The following is a 13,497-nucleotide window of genomic DNA, read 5'->3' on the forward strand; positions in this document are numbered from 1 at the left end:
TTGTGTGCCCAGAACTGTGAACAGTAATTCCTAACTAGACTGCAACTATCAACTCTCTCTTTTTTTCAACATTCTACCTGTTAATGTAGCCTATAATTGCACTTGATTTGGAGGAGACTCATGGAGCTTAGTCAACCAAATTCCTGATATTCTTGAATATGCTAATGCAGAACATCATCTCTCATATTTTAAACTTGTGGAAATGTTTTTATGGTTTCATGTGGTCATTTTCCTTTGCTATGGCTCATAAAGTCATCCATATGATTCTGTTTTAGAAAGGGTTACAAGTTCTTGTTAACTATAAGATCTAGTTTGTAGGATTTGGTAAGTTGATGAGTGTATATTTGTTCACATTTTATTCTGTCAATTGCACAAACACCATTTTCTTAATAATTTCCTGTAGATTTATACTGATACAAATTTTGTTGCCAAAAAAATCATGATATTTTAGACCCAAACTGTGTAATCTTAGCTACCCATTTATATCTGACGTAAAGAACTTAGCTACTATAGAATTTTTGAGGTTTGGAGAAGGCTAACTACAAGCCTGAAAGGATAGGAAACCTGCTGAGTTGATTTGGTTATACTCCAATGGTCCTGTGAGTCTGTAGTTTCAAAAATCTACCCCCAAACCTGGGTTTCATCTGCTGTTAAATAGATGGATTTTTAAGCATCAGAAGATCAGTCTGAATTTTCATTCTTCCCTAGGAATTTTCTCAACTTTGTGGGTTTCTGCCAGATACTTTGCCTTCCTTGAACATATTTTCATGTGGTTTTATAATATTTATTCAACATTATTTTCCATTAGTTCTCTATTTTTAATTGTTTGTAACCATTTTCAGTGTGTAGCCATTACATGGTGCAGAACTGATTTATCCACGTTAATGTCTGAGGAGACCATAACCTTTTTTGTTTGCTGCGTGGTCAGCCCTGGTATTTATGGCAGGTTTTCTGAATATTTCTGATGAAGTCTTTAAGCACATGTAATTCTGAAAACACATTCCCATTCAGCAAGCACAAAATGGCAAAAAGTTTCTAAAAAATTCCATAAACATTAAGCATATTTATGTCATAGCATTAAGTTTGGTCAATTTGAAACTTGCTGTATTGTAGTATAAGAGGCATTTTGTTTGCTTGTGTTTACTTTCCCAGGAGTAAATGTGTTTTGGTTAACCACAATGGCAAACTTAGTCAAGACATTTATGTCAACAAATCCTACTGCTTAACAAGGTCACATTCTTAGTTTCTAGGACAGCAGACTGGATTCTAAGTAATAAGGTGTTTATAAGGCGTGCTGTAAATCTGGGACTATAAACATGTCTACTTTTCTGTTAAATCTGCTGCTGTGTATGAGGTACAATAAGCCCTCTTTTCAGTTTTACGGTGGCCAGTTTGTTGGCTTGCCAGCCTTGATTCCTGTTGATTCTACTGTTCCCAAAGCCTCCTGCCAAGCTCTTGACCCAAGTCACGCTCCCTGGTGATGTCATAATGCCACTAAGAATTTGCTCATTCACTGTACCTGCAGGGATGCCCCAAGAGTCACATACCTTCCCTATTAGTCACACAGTGGTTGGAGAATAACATCTTGAAAAAATCAGGGCCTCCCTCCCCCTCATATCAAAGGTACTACATTTTTAGATCTCTCATAATGAACTTTTAGATATAGTAAGATGACTACTACCTTTATAGAAATTATTTTTAAGGACTTTTTCTCAACAATTAACAGTACTAACTTTGTTGTTTTGAAAAAAAAACAAAATTTTTCCCTGCATTCATAAGCAGAATTTATTTCAACTTGACACATATTCATGAATGTGCCAGGTATTTGAGATTTTCACCACCATAGTTACTGACACCAAATATCTGGGGGAAAAGGGGAAACTGGTAGTAGATCAGGATATTTAAATTACAGTATGTCAAATATATCTATTTGAAAAAATCTGAACATTTTAAGTTCTTTACTTTTCCCCCAACTATTGGGTATTTATATAGATATACTTTGCATCTTGCCTTAACTTCACACTTTGATTCCCTCAACCAAATTGCTCATAGAATAATGTTCCAGAGATCCTTTACGAAAAGAAAGCCAAATATAAAAACAAAAGCAAAGAACAAAACTCATTAAAATTTCTTTAAAATCCACTGGTTTTGAGCTCAATCCAAAACAAATATATCTCTTATATTTGTACTCTTTTGTTTCTCAGATGAACAGTATGAAGATAACATTGGTATTTTAAACTAAGCATAAACAATGGCCCAAATACAAATGACTAAAAACCACATTAGTTTCTCACAGACAGTGATAGACTTGGAGATTATCCTCTCTCTTTTGATATAAGTCAGGGTGTTCCCTTTGATACTTTACATTTAGTAAGAGAGAGTTTTCCGGTAGAAGATTTTTTTCTGCTACCTTTAGGGAAAAAAAACTCCATCAGCAACAAAATATTTAACTAAAGATTAAGAGGCTATTTCTGGACAGTTCTGTTCACAATTTTACCTACATATTTGACATCAAATTTGACAATAACATGAATTAAGCAAAATATTTCCTCAAATAGTTTTTCACACTTCAATGATACATAGATATTTTGCAAGAGAAAAACGTTCTTGTGGCTCTCCTAACATTAAAATATATTTATCATGATGTTAATGAAACTTATTGATTTTATATAATAAAATCTAGTAATTGTAAAAGCAAAAATAAACTCATGAAATCCATAAAATTCTATATTAATTTAATGTGAGTTATATGGTTGCTTTAGTGCTATAAAACTACTACTTGCTATGTAAATATTATAAACTTTTTAATATCACAAGACAGTAAGCTTCATTAGGACAGACACATGTTTCTCACCATTGTGAAAGCTTCAGAAACATGAGCAAAAATGAGTTAAAAGTCCTTATTAATATTGATAATCTTTAAACTAGTGAACAGACCAAAGATGTACAATGCCTTTACATTGAAAGCTACAAACATTATTGAGTGGAAGCTAAGGGAAACCAAATAAGTGGAAGGGTATACCATGTTCATGAATGGGAAGATTCAATATGCAAAGATGTCAGTTTACCCCCAAACTAATCTGTCAATTCAGTGTAATCCATTCAAAATCCAGGGGGGTCTCTTTTGCAGACACTGATGATTCTGAAATTCATAAGGACATGCAAAAGCTTATATGACTGTACAAGGAGATTTTAAGAATAATAAAGTAAAAATATGAAAGCTTTACTACCATATATCAAGACCCATTATAAACTTTACTAATTAGAAAACCATGGCATTCATTAAGTTATAGTTACCCAAAGAAATGGAACCAAACAAAGCATCCATAAAGTAATATGTTTATTCACCTGATTTATGACTTACTACAGTGAAGTGTAGAAAGTATAGTCCTTTCAGTAAGCAGTGTTAGGTCAATTATATATCCATTAAAAAAATATCTCTTGATCCTTTCATACCATATACAAAAGTCAGTTTGAGACTGATTGCAGATCTAAATGTGAAAAGTAAAATAAAGCCTTTAAAGTGAAAACAGAGACTATCTTTTTTACCTTGGAAAGCAAGGTATTCAAATCTTGTAAATCAAGGATTGCTTAAATAGAACACCAAGTGCTTTATTCACTAAAAAATGATAATCTATAATAATACAAAAACAACATAATAAAAACATAGTGACTTCTGCTTCTGGATAAATTGAGTAACAGGGATCAGATTTATCCCCCCACCATCTGAAATAACAAGAAAACAAAAACAGACAATAACAAAAATATAGGAAAGCAACATTCTCAAGGCACTGGTAATCAGGAAATAAAGGGGAGTGTTCTCTTAAAGATGGAGGACAAAAAAGCTCTAGCTTACTCCCTTGAAAGAGCTTACAGTCTGCAGTTCAAAGTGGGGGAACCCAGGTAGAACCCAGCAGACTCACTGAACTGAAGAAACAGAGCTAAATGTCTAGAGACCATAAAGGCTAGATTCACATGACAGAGTACTGAACAGGAGTGCTGCACAGATAAATAATTCTGGAGAAAAGTATTTAACCAAATACTGTTTGGTGTATGTACGAGAGGAAACCACCCGAGGCCAGGAAAAAAATGAGAGAATATTAGGGAAAACAGTGCCCTGCACTTACACAAAGTCAGAATAGTGTCTGTTTGCACTAGCCAAAGTGGTAAGCCTGTTGAATCACAGAACATGGGAAATAACTAAAAATGGAGTTGCTTCAATAAAGGGAAAGAAACTTAAAATTAGCCCTAGACTAACTGCTTCTCTGATTCTACCTAACAACCCTTAAAAGCAAATTTGGAAGGATCAAACTATTTCCAAGTAACTTAACTACAAAGTTTAAGAATATTCATAGGAATACAAAAATATCCAGAACCCAAGAAGGTAAAATTGCAATGCTAGTGTAGCTGGCATTGCATTAAAGATTACTGGCATACAAAGAAGCAGGAAAATAATCCCCTACTGAGGGCAAAAATCAACCAACTGAAACCAACTCACACTGACACAGATATTGAAATTAGCATACAGAGGCATTACAAAGTTATTACTATACTATATTCTAGATGTTCAGAAATTAAGTAGAGACAGGGGAGATATAAAAAGAACCCACATCAAACTTATAGAGGCGAAAATAATGATGTCTGAGATGAATACTACACTGTTTTAGGATTGGCAGCAGACTAGACAGTTTAGTAAAAATGGATTAGTGAACTTGAATAGAAAGTAATGGAAATTATCCTAATGAAACAGAATTTAAAAAATATTTTTAAATCATCAATGGAATGTGGGACAAGTTCGAACAACCTAGTATTTGTATAACTGGAATCTCCAAAGAAGGTTAATGAGGCACAATATATAATTGGAAAATGATGTCCAAATATGTTCCAAATGTGGTGAAACACATAAACCTATAGACCCAAGAAGCTCCATTAACCCTAGCACAAGAAACTTGAGGAAAACTATGCTAAGGCATATCATAATCATATTGCTTAAAACCAGTGAGAAAAACAGTGATAAACAGAAAATCTGAAAAGTTGTCAGAGAATAAGTATGTTATATACAGAGAAACACAGATAAGGATGACAACAGATATCTCATTAGAAACAATTTGAGAAGACAGTTGAACTACATGTTTAAGTACAAAAAAAGAAAAAAAACTGTTAAACTACAAATTTATACCCAGCAAAAATATATTTTAGCATAAATATTCATCACTGGAAAATCTTCAGATAATAAAAAATAATGCTGGATAAAAAGCTAGATCTACACAAAGGAATATAGAACATCATGGAAACTACATGGTAAATATATAAGATTTTTCTTATTATTTAAATACCTTATTAAATACAATGATAACAATGCTTTGTGGGATACATATGTATAAATAAAATACATAACAAAAAATATTATTAAAGCAAGGAAGAAAGAAACTATACTATAGAATGGTTCTTATAATATATGTGAAGTGATATAATATCACTTGAAGGTAAACTATGATAGGTTACAGATGTATACTAAAACCCTAAAACACCTATGTAATAAAACAAAAAGTTATAGCTAACACACTAACAAAAGTGATAAAATGGGATCATTAAAATATGCTCAATAAAACACTAAGTAAAAGGCAAAGATATTCATATTGGATTTTTCTAAAAACACAATACTCACCTATATACTGTTTACAAAAATTGACTTTAAATGTAGACACAGATAGTTTAAAAATTATATATCACACTAAAACTATTCAAAAGAAATCTAGAATGGCTATAATTATATCAGAGTAAATAGATTTAAGAACAAGGAATATTTCCAGGGACAAAGACTGTCATTTCATAATGTTAAAGCAGTCAAATCATCAAGAGTACATAATTCTAAACATATGTCTGCCTACTAAAGGCACTGCAGATATATGTAGAAATAGATAAATCCACAAATAGAGATTTCAATACCCTTTTCTCAATACTTCATAAAAACTAGTAGAATGTCAACAAAAAATGTTTTCAAATACTCTATTCAACAGCAGAATACATATTCTTTTCAAGTCCACCCAGAATGCTTACCAAGGTAGCCCATATTCTGGGCTACAAAACAGGGTCTCAATAAATTCAGAAAGATTCAAGTCATACAAAGTATGTTCTCTGACCACAATGGAAATAAATTAGAAATGAGTAAGAGAAAGAAATATGGAAAATCCCTTAATATTTAGAACTTAAGTAACACTATTCTTTACTGTATGTGTAAAAGAAGAAACCAAAAGGGAAATGAGATAGTGTTTTGAATTGAATGAAAATAAAGACACAATTACAGGTTCTTGCTAAAGCATCTATTTAGAGAATTTGTATCACTAAATGCCTATAGTAGAAAATAAGAAAGGCCTCAAATCAATAACCTCAGCTTCCACGTTAAGAAATTAGAAAAACAAGAACAAGCTAGTACTAAACAAAAGTAAGGAAATAATAAAGATTATAGTGGAAATGAACTAAAAGAAAAATAGTAGAAAATATCCATGAAACCAAAAACTGATTTTTTGAGAAAACCACTAAAATTGATAAAACTCTAGCCAAATTGACCAGGAAAAAGGAAAGGAGACATAAATTACCAGTTTGAAGAATAAGAGGTGATATCACTACAGATTCAGACTCCAAAAAACATTAAAAAGATAGAGAAATATTATGAACAACTCTATGTCAATCAATTCTACAACAAAGATGAAAAAGACAAACTACATGAAATTACTAACTACCGAAAAGCTCAATCAACAAAAGAACAGATAATTTCAATTGCCCTATCAAGTAAGGAAACTGAAATTGTAGTTAAACTTTCCCATAAAGAAAACTCTAAGCCCCAGTGACTCACTGGAGAATTCTACCAAACTTTTATGGGAAAAATATCAACTCCAAACAAACTCTTCCAAAATCATTAAGAGAAAAGAATATTTCCCAAACAATTCTATGAAACACTGGTTGCCCTGATACCAAAACCAAATAAGATATTACGAGAAAATAAAACTTCAGACCAGTATCCCTCATGAACATAGATGCAAAAATTGTTAACAGATTTTTTGCAAATGAAATCATGACCAAGTGGGGTTTATCCCAGGAATACAGAGTTGGTTTAGTATTTGAACATCAACTAATATAATTCAACATGTTAAAGAACTAAAAAAAACCCTATCATCTGAATAGATGCAAAAAAAAAAGCATTTAACAATCAAACATCCATTCCTGATAAAAACTGTCAGCGATCTGAATGGAAGGAAACTTATTCAGCATGAAAACAGGCATCTACAAAAAAGCTATTGCCAGCATCAAACTTTAATGTGAAAGACTGAATTTTTTTCCCTAACATCAGAAAATAAGACATGGATATTCACTCTCATCCCTTGCTATTCAGCATTATACTGGAGAATCTGAACAGTTCAATAAGAGAAAAAAAAATCTGTATTGAAAGGAAAGGGAAAAACTGTCTTTATTCACAGATAAATGATCATCTATGTAGAAAATCCAATGGCCTGTACAAAAACAGCTACTATAACTTGTAAATTAATTTAGCAAAATTTCAGTATAGTACATGATCAATATATAAAAGTCAATTGTATTTCTGTATTTTAGCAATGACAGTTTACCCTGGAAATAAAAATATTTACAATTCCATAAAAATATTAAATATTTAGATATAAATCTGGCCAATATTCTGCAAGATCTATATGTGAGAATACTGTAAAATATAAGCAAACCAATATGAAACCTAAGTAGACCTTGTTGATGAGTCAGAATATTGTTAAGATATTGGTTGAGATATTTTAAGGGTATCTATACTGTTAAGGCATCAGTTCTCCCAAATTAATTTATACATTTGTGTAGACATTGACAAACTGATTTGTATGGAAATGCAAAGGACTTAGAGTAGTCAAAACAACTTTGAAAAAGAAAAAAGTTAGAGGTCTAACTATCTCATTTCTAGACAAAACACTAAAGCTACAGTAACCAAGGCAGTATAGTATTGGCATGACAAAAAAGAAACTGATCTAGATCAATTGAACAAGAGCAGAAAGTTTAGAAATAGACCACACATTTGGACAGTTTCTTGAAAAGGTGAAAAGGAAATTCAGCGAGGAAAGGGTAGTCTTTGCAACAAATGATGCTAGAATAATTGAATACCCATATGCAAAAACAAAAAGAACTTCTATTCATATCTTGCCCTATAAACAAAAAGTAGCTCAAAATAGATCATAGACCTAAAAGGAAAAGCTAGAACTACAAAACTTCTAGAAGAAAACAAGAAAAAAATTGTGACTTTGAGTTTAACAAGGATTTCTTAGTTACATCCAGGGAGTACTCAGTTATTAGGTAATCATCTAAATGCTCCATAAAGATTATCATTGAAAACACATCAAACATTTCTTCATAGCAAAGTGAGGAAAACCCCCATGGACCCCAGTTTGAGAAAGACTTCTCTAAGCAGTGTGTAATCCTGAGCAAAATTTTTTCCATGGCCAAATAAGCTAAACAGATGAGAAGACTGGCAATCTAGACCCTAATATCCCTCCAGTTGGATGCTCACGAGGGATAAGGTTTTGGTTCGCCAAAGTAATACCATTTAGTGATGGACATTATGCTCCACATTTTTCTGCCCTGATGTAGCCAGAAGCTTTCGTTCACATACAATCTTTACCCACCATACCAGCACACAGAAGAGTTCTTCCAGAGCTTAAGTCATTTTGTTTTCTCCTAACGCAGATTCTATTTATGGAAACTAAAACCAACAAAAGCAAAAACTAAACAATCTAAAAAACTACTCATTAAAAATACCTCACATGAACCTTTGCGCATCATTTATGAACACATCTAAAGGCAGCTCCTTTCAGCTGCATCTATTTTTGAGGCAAGTATTTAAGATTTCTGATAATAAGCACTGCAGTGGGGCTCAGTTGCTTCTCTATGTTAACCGTTTCCATTACTGTGGCCTTGGTAAGTGTTGTGTCCTCACAGCATGTGGCCTCTGATTTAGTGCTCTTTAGGCCAACACAATCTCTGATCTTCTCCAGTAGGCTATGTTGTAAAGAATCGGAATCCCCAAATACTGCTCCCTGGCTTTGAGACAAGTATTTTTGTTTTAGCACATTCTAGACCACACTGTACTTTCTCCCTCAGGAAGTGTGGAATATACAGAAGCATAGGGCCAGATTATTTGCATATTTTATGCAGAGCTCTCCACCTTCAAATTTGCTAATTTTTGTTCAAAATTTCTGTCCCTTTCAGCAGATACTAGTGTCCTACGCAAATATTGTAACTTTAGTTTGTTTGATAGAAATCTATGCCTTTTTGACTAGAACACACTAATCATACCTCCATCTCTTCTACAGGTCGTTAAACAGCTATTTCATTGCATTGTTTTACAGATTTGCTCAAAGAGGTATTAGGATATTTGTCTATGCCTTAAGTGCATCAAGACAGCCTGTTTTGTTGTTTGTTTTATTTCATTTTCTGTCCCACCCACGTCAAAGTTATTCATCACTGAGCATTGCCCAAATTCTTCTTGACTTATAAAAGCCCTCTTTTTGCATCCTCTAATTTGTTACCTCCAGTGTACTCTTGGGTTGAAAATCAGATTATTCATCTTATTAAAATTCTATATAAAATAAAAATTGACCCTGACTGCATGTCAGAGGGTCTCTTCAGTGTAGTTGAGGGCCTGACTTTGTGCTGCTAGAAGCTACTTCAGTAGCTCATAGGTTTCTTCCTCCCTTTCAAGTATTTGTTCACAATAACTAGAGATGAAAGATGACTGATAAATGAGTCACTATCATAATAGAATTAAGAAGAAGGCAGGATAAGGAAAACTACCAGCCCAGCACAGTTACACATTAGTGTCATAGCCCTTCATGCAGATCCAAGTATACTTCTTTTGTCTCCTTTTGGCACATGCCTGTGAAGTGTGAATTGGAAGCCACACTAAAAAGCCATAGCCTTGCTGCAGTCCTCCAAGTCCAACAGAATAGACAGAGACGCCATTCTTCTTAGCTATTGTATTGCCAAGAATGCCTGTTAAATTGCAAATATTCCTGGAAGTGATACCACATTTAGCTAATCAGCTGACAATATCTAACCATGAAATACTTTCTCCAATTAGGTACCATATATAAAAGCCCTGACAGGTCACAAGCCTGGTAAATTCTGAGAGAAGGAAAAAAAGTGGTGCTTGATCCCTCGCACTAGGGTCTTGGTGTCTGGAAATGGGAAGATGAAGAGGGAGAAGTCCAACAAGGAAAAGGGGAAAGAAAGCATTGTGCAACTTTTCTTCCCTAAAGATTTTGCTAGAGATGGCTCTAGATATATGCGTGCTTGTCTTATGATCCTATCAAAAGTTAATATGAAAAAAAGTCATATTGCAATCTTTAGAAGTCTTATAAGAAAGAAAAACTTCTCCCCTCTCAGCATTTTCCTGATTCTTTATAAGTGCTAAATTCATCCAGACATAACCAAACTGAAATTACATCAAAACATAGATTCACTAAGAGAGCTGAGAACCTTATTAAAAGGCTGCTAAGAAAAGCAGTCCTTCATATGATATATGAAGTATATTTTTATACTGTTTAAATAAATAGAAAAAACTTGCTTAGCAGAGACTGACCAGATACTCACCAAATCTGTTTATTTTGGGGGGGCACATGGCTAAATTATATTTACCAAAACTTTTACATTCTAGACTATATAACTAAATCTTACTCAGGGAATGAATAGAAATTAAGAAATTAAGAATATAACTTTTCCAAATTTGTTTTCTCTTCTTTCCATCTGCTGGCTGGATCGTACCAGGGCAACCTGAGAAAACCACAAGTTGAAGACAGTGAGACCACAGCACAGAGAGAGCGGAGCCCCGTTATTGAACCTCATTGGGTTGTAAGTGAGGATTTAACCTTTGTTAAATCAAACACGGAGGGTTTGGGGTTTGTTTATTTCATGAGCTATTATTATTTGGTCCTGATTAACACAGCTGTTTTTAAAAGGAAAGACACATACATTATATTTGGGTAAAACACAGTTACTCTCTCATTCATAGACTCTTTGGCCAAAATCATGCATGCTGGGGCATATTTAGTAGGCTCCAGTTTCTCAACCTTCAGTTGTTAATGCTCTCAAACAGAAATCTGAGGGCTCAAGGAGGAGGTTAGGATTCACACTATACAATGTCAGACCTGCAGATTGTGGGTAACTCAGGAATGGCATCAATCTTAATAATTAAACTCCAAGGGGGACTGTGGTATATGGCTTGAATTGTGGTCATGACACTTATTAATCATATTATTTTGAGCATGTTGTTTAGCACCTCTTGCCTTGGTTTTCTCCTTTGTAAAATGGGAAAAATAATAGTACCAACCTTAAATAATGAAGGCGAACAGAGTGATATATGCAAAGAGCTTAGAATACTGCATGGAGCATAGAAAACACTATATGAGTGTTTGCTGCTATTATTAACCAGCTGAATGGCCCTGAGAACTTATGTATTTCTGAATCTTAATTTTTATATCCGAGAAGCAAAGCTCATAAAACCTCTCTGTAGTTGATAAATGGGAGCAATTTGTAGATTGTTAAATTAATGACCTCTAATAAGTCACACCTTTGTATCTACACCCTGATATAATCTCTTCCCTTGTCTCTGGGTTTGGCCTGCAGCTTACTTTGGTTAATAAGCTATCAGCCAATGTGACACAAACAAATGCATATTAAGCACTTGTATACAATGAACTTAAAAATGCTCTGTAAAAACTATTTAAAAATACCAAGGAAAACTTATAAAATACCTTATATTGAACCTCTACCATGTGACAAGAACCATAACAGACATGGAAGGGGGACAGGACAGAAATGAGTTATAAATGCAAAATGAAATAGATAGTTTATATCTTAACTACTCATATTCCAGTTGGAAAGACAAGACACAGGAAAAATTAACCGAATAGCTAGCCCAGCTGGCCCCCGCCTCCCAACACCCACCAAGACCCTTCTCTAGATATGTGACATTTATTTTCAAAATACAATTTAGGATTTTATTCAGTAACCTCTAAAATATAGAATATTACTAGAGAAATACAATAAGATCCTACACAATGGGTTGAAATCTCAAAAGACTTCAGGAGCCAGTTACAGAAGTGACTAAAGCAGGGCAGTGTATAACACAGTAGGGACTTGCAGAGAGAGGTGGGGGAGGGCAGAACTGGGTCAAGCTGGATCATGCTTGGGAGGGGATCAAGATGGCAGATTAGGAGTATCTGAAGCTCACCTCCTTCCATGGACACACTAAGGGGCAACTACATATAGAGCAGTTCTCTCTGAGAGCAACCTGAAAACTAGCAGAACAGCTCTTCCACAGATAAAGATATAAAGAAAAAGCCACATTTTTTGAGAAGTGTAAGAGGGCAGAGACATGGTCTGGTGAGGCCTTACACCCTCAGTGTGGCAGTCCATGAGCAGAAAGGATATCATAGGTGATAAAGTCCTCCCTGGGGAGAAAAGTGTACCCAGCAACCCCTGCTCTGGGGACCTGCACTGGAAAGATAAGCTCCCATAACATCTGGCTTTGAAAATCTCTGGGGCTTCACTTCTGGTGAGCCTGGGGGCCCTAAGAAACCAGGATGATGCTCTTAAAGGGCCCATGCACAAATTCACCCACTCAAAGATCCAGCACAAAGGCAGCAGCTTGAAAAGCACCTGGGCCATATGTGAAGGAAATTTATTGGCTAATTTTAGGGCTTGTGCTAGGGAGGAGCAGGGATCTATAGGAACTTTCTTCAGGAACAGAAGCAGGCACCATTTTTCTTGTCTTTCTTCTCCCTAGCTGGCCTGACACTGGCAGCCACTGGTTTTGACACTTTTCATCTATCTTGCTAGCATCAGTTGCCCACCCTAATATTCCTCTATGGACCTTCCCACCCTGGCAGGCATCCCCGCAAAGCAGTTCCTGCCTGGAGAAGGGGGTGTCCAGCCATATCCACCAGCATGCCCATAACAGACACAGTCAGGCAGCACAACAGCTGAACCAGGGGCCAGCCCCACCCTCTAGCATATCTTCAGCAGTCAAGGCCAGCCACAACAGAAGGCCCACACAGGAGGATACCCCTGCAGTGCCTAGTTCTCGTAACCAGGGGTAGCTGTGCTTCTGGTCCCACAGGATTTCTTCTACATAAAGCCAATCCTTTAAGACCAGGAGATGTAGTTGATCTCCCTAATACACAGAAACAAACACAGAGAGTCAGGCAAAATGAGGAGATGGAGGAATATAAATGAAAGACTAAAACAAGCCCTCAGAAAAAGAACTAAATGAAGATAAGCAATCTACCTGAAAAAGAGTTTAAAGTAATGGTCATGAAGATGCTCACCAAACTTGCAAGAAAAGTTGAACACAATGAGAACTTCAACCCAGAGAAAGAAAATATAAAAAAGAACTGATCAAAACTGAATATGATAACAAAAATGAAAAATATACTAAAGGGAATC

The 13,497-nt window shown here is 34.9% G+C and overlaps 1 long non-coding RNA gene across 2 annotated transcripts in view; it reads left to right on the forward strand.

Moving 5' to 3' along the window:
• LOC118969175 (uncharacterized) overlaps positions 1-13,497 on the forward strand; it is a 465,723-nt gene that overhangs the window by 327,495 nt on the left and 124,731 nt on the right. For both annotated transcript variants that reach the window (XR_012130315.1, XR_005057088.2), the window contains one exon: positions 10,819-10,902. This is a non-coding gene — a long non-coding RNA (uncharacterized lncRNA). The remainder of the gene's footprint in view (positions 1-10,818; positions 10,903-13,497) is intronic.

Source organism: Manis javanica, chromosome 1, assembly GCF_040802235.1.
Source record: "Manis javanica isolate MJ-LG chromosome 1, MJ_LKY, whole genome shotgun sequence".
Lineage (NCBI taxonomy): Eukaryota > Metazoa > Chordata > Mammalia > Pholidota > Manidae > Manis > Manis javanica.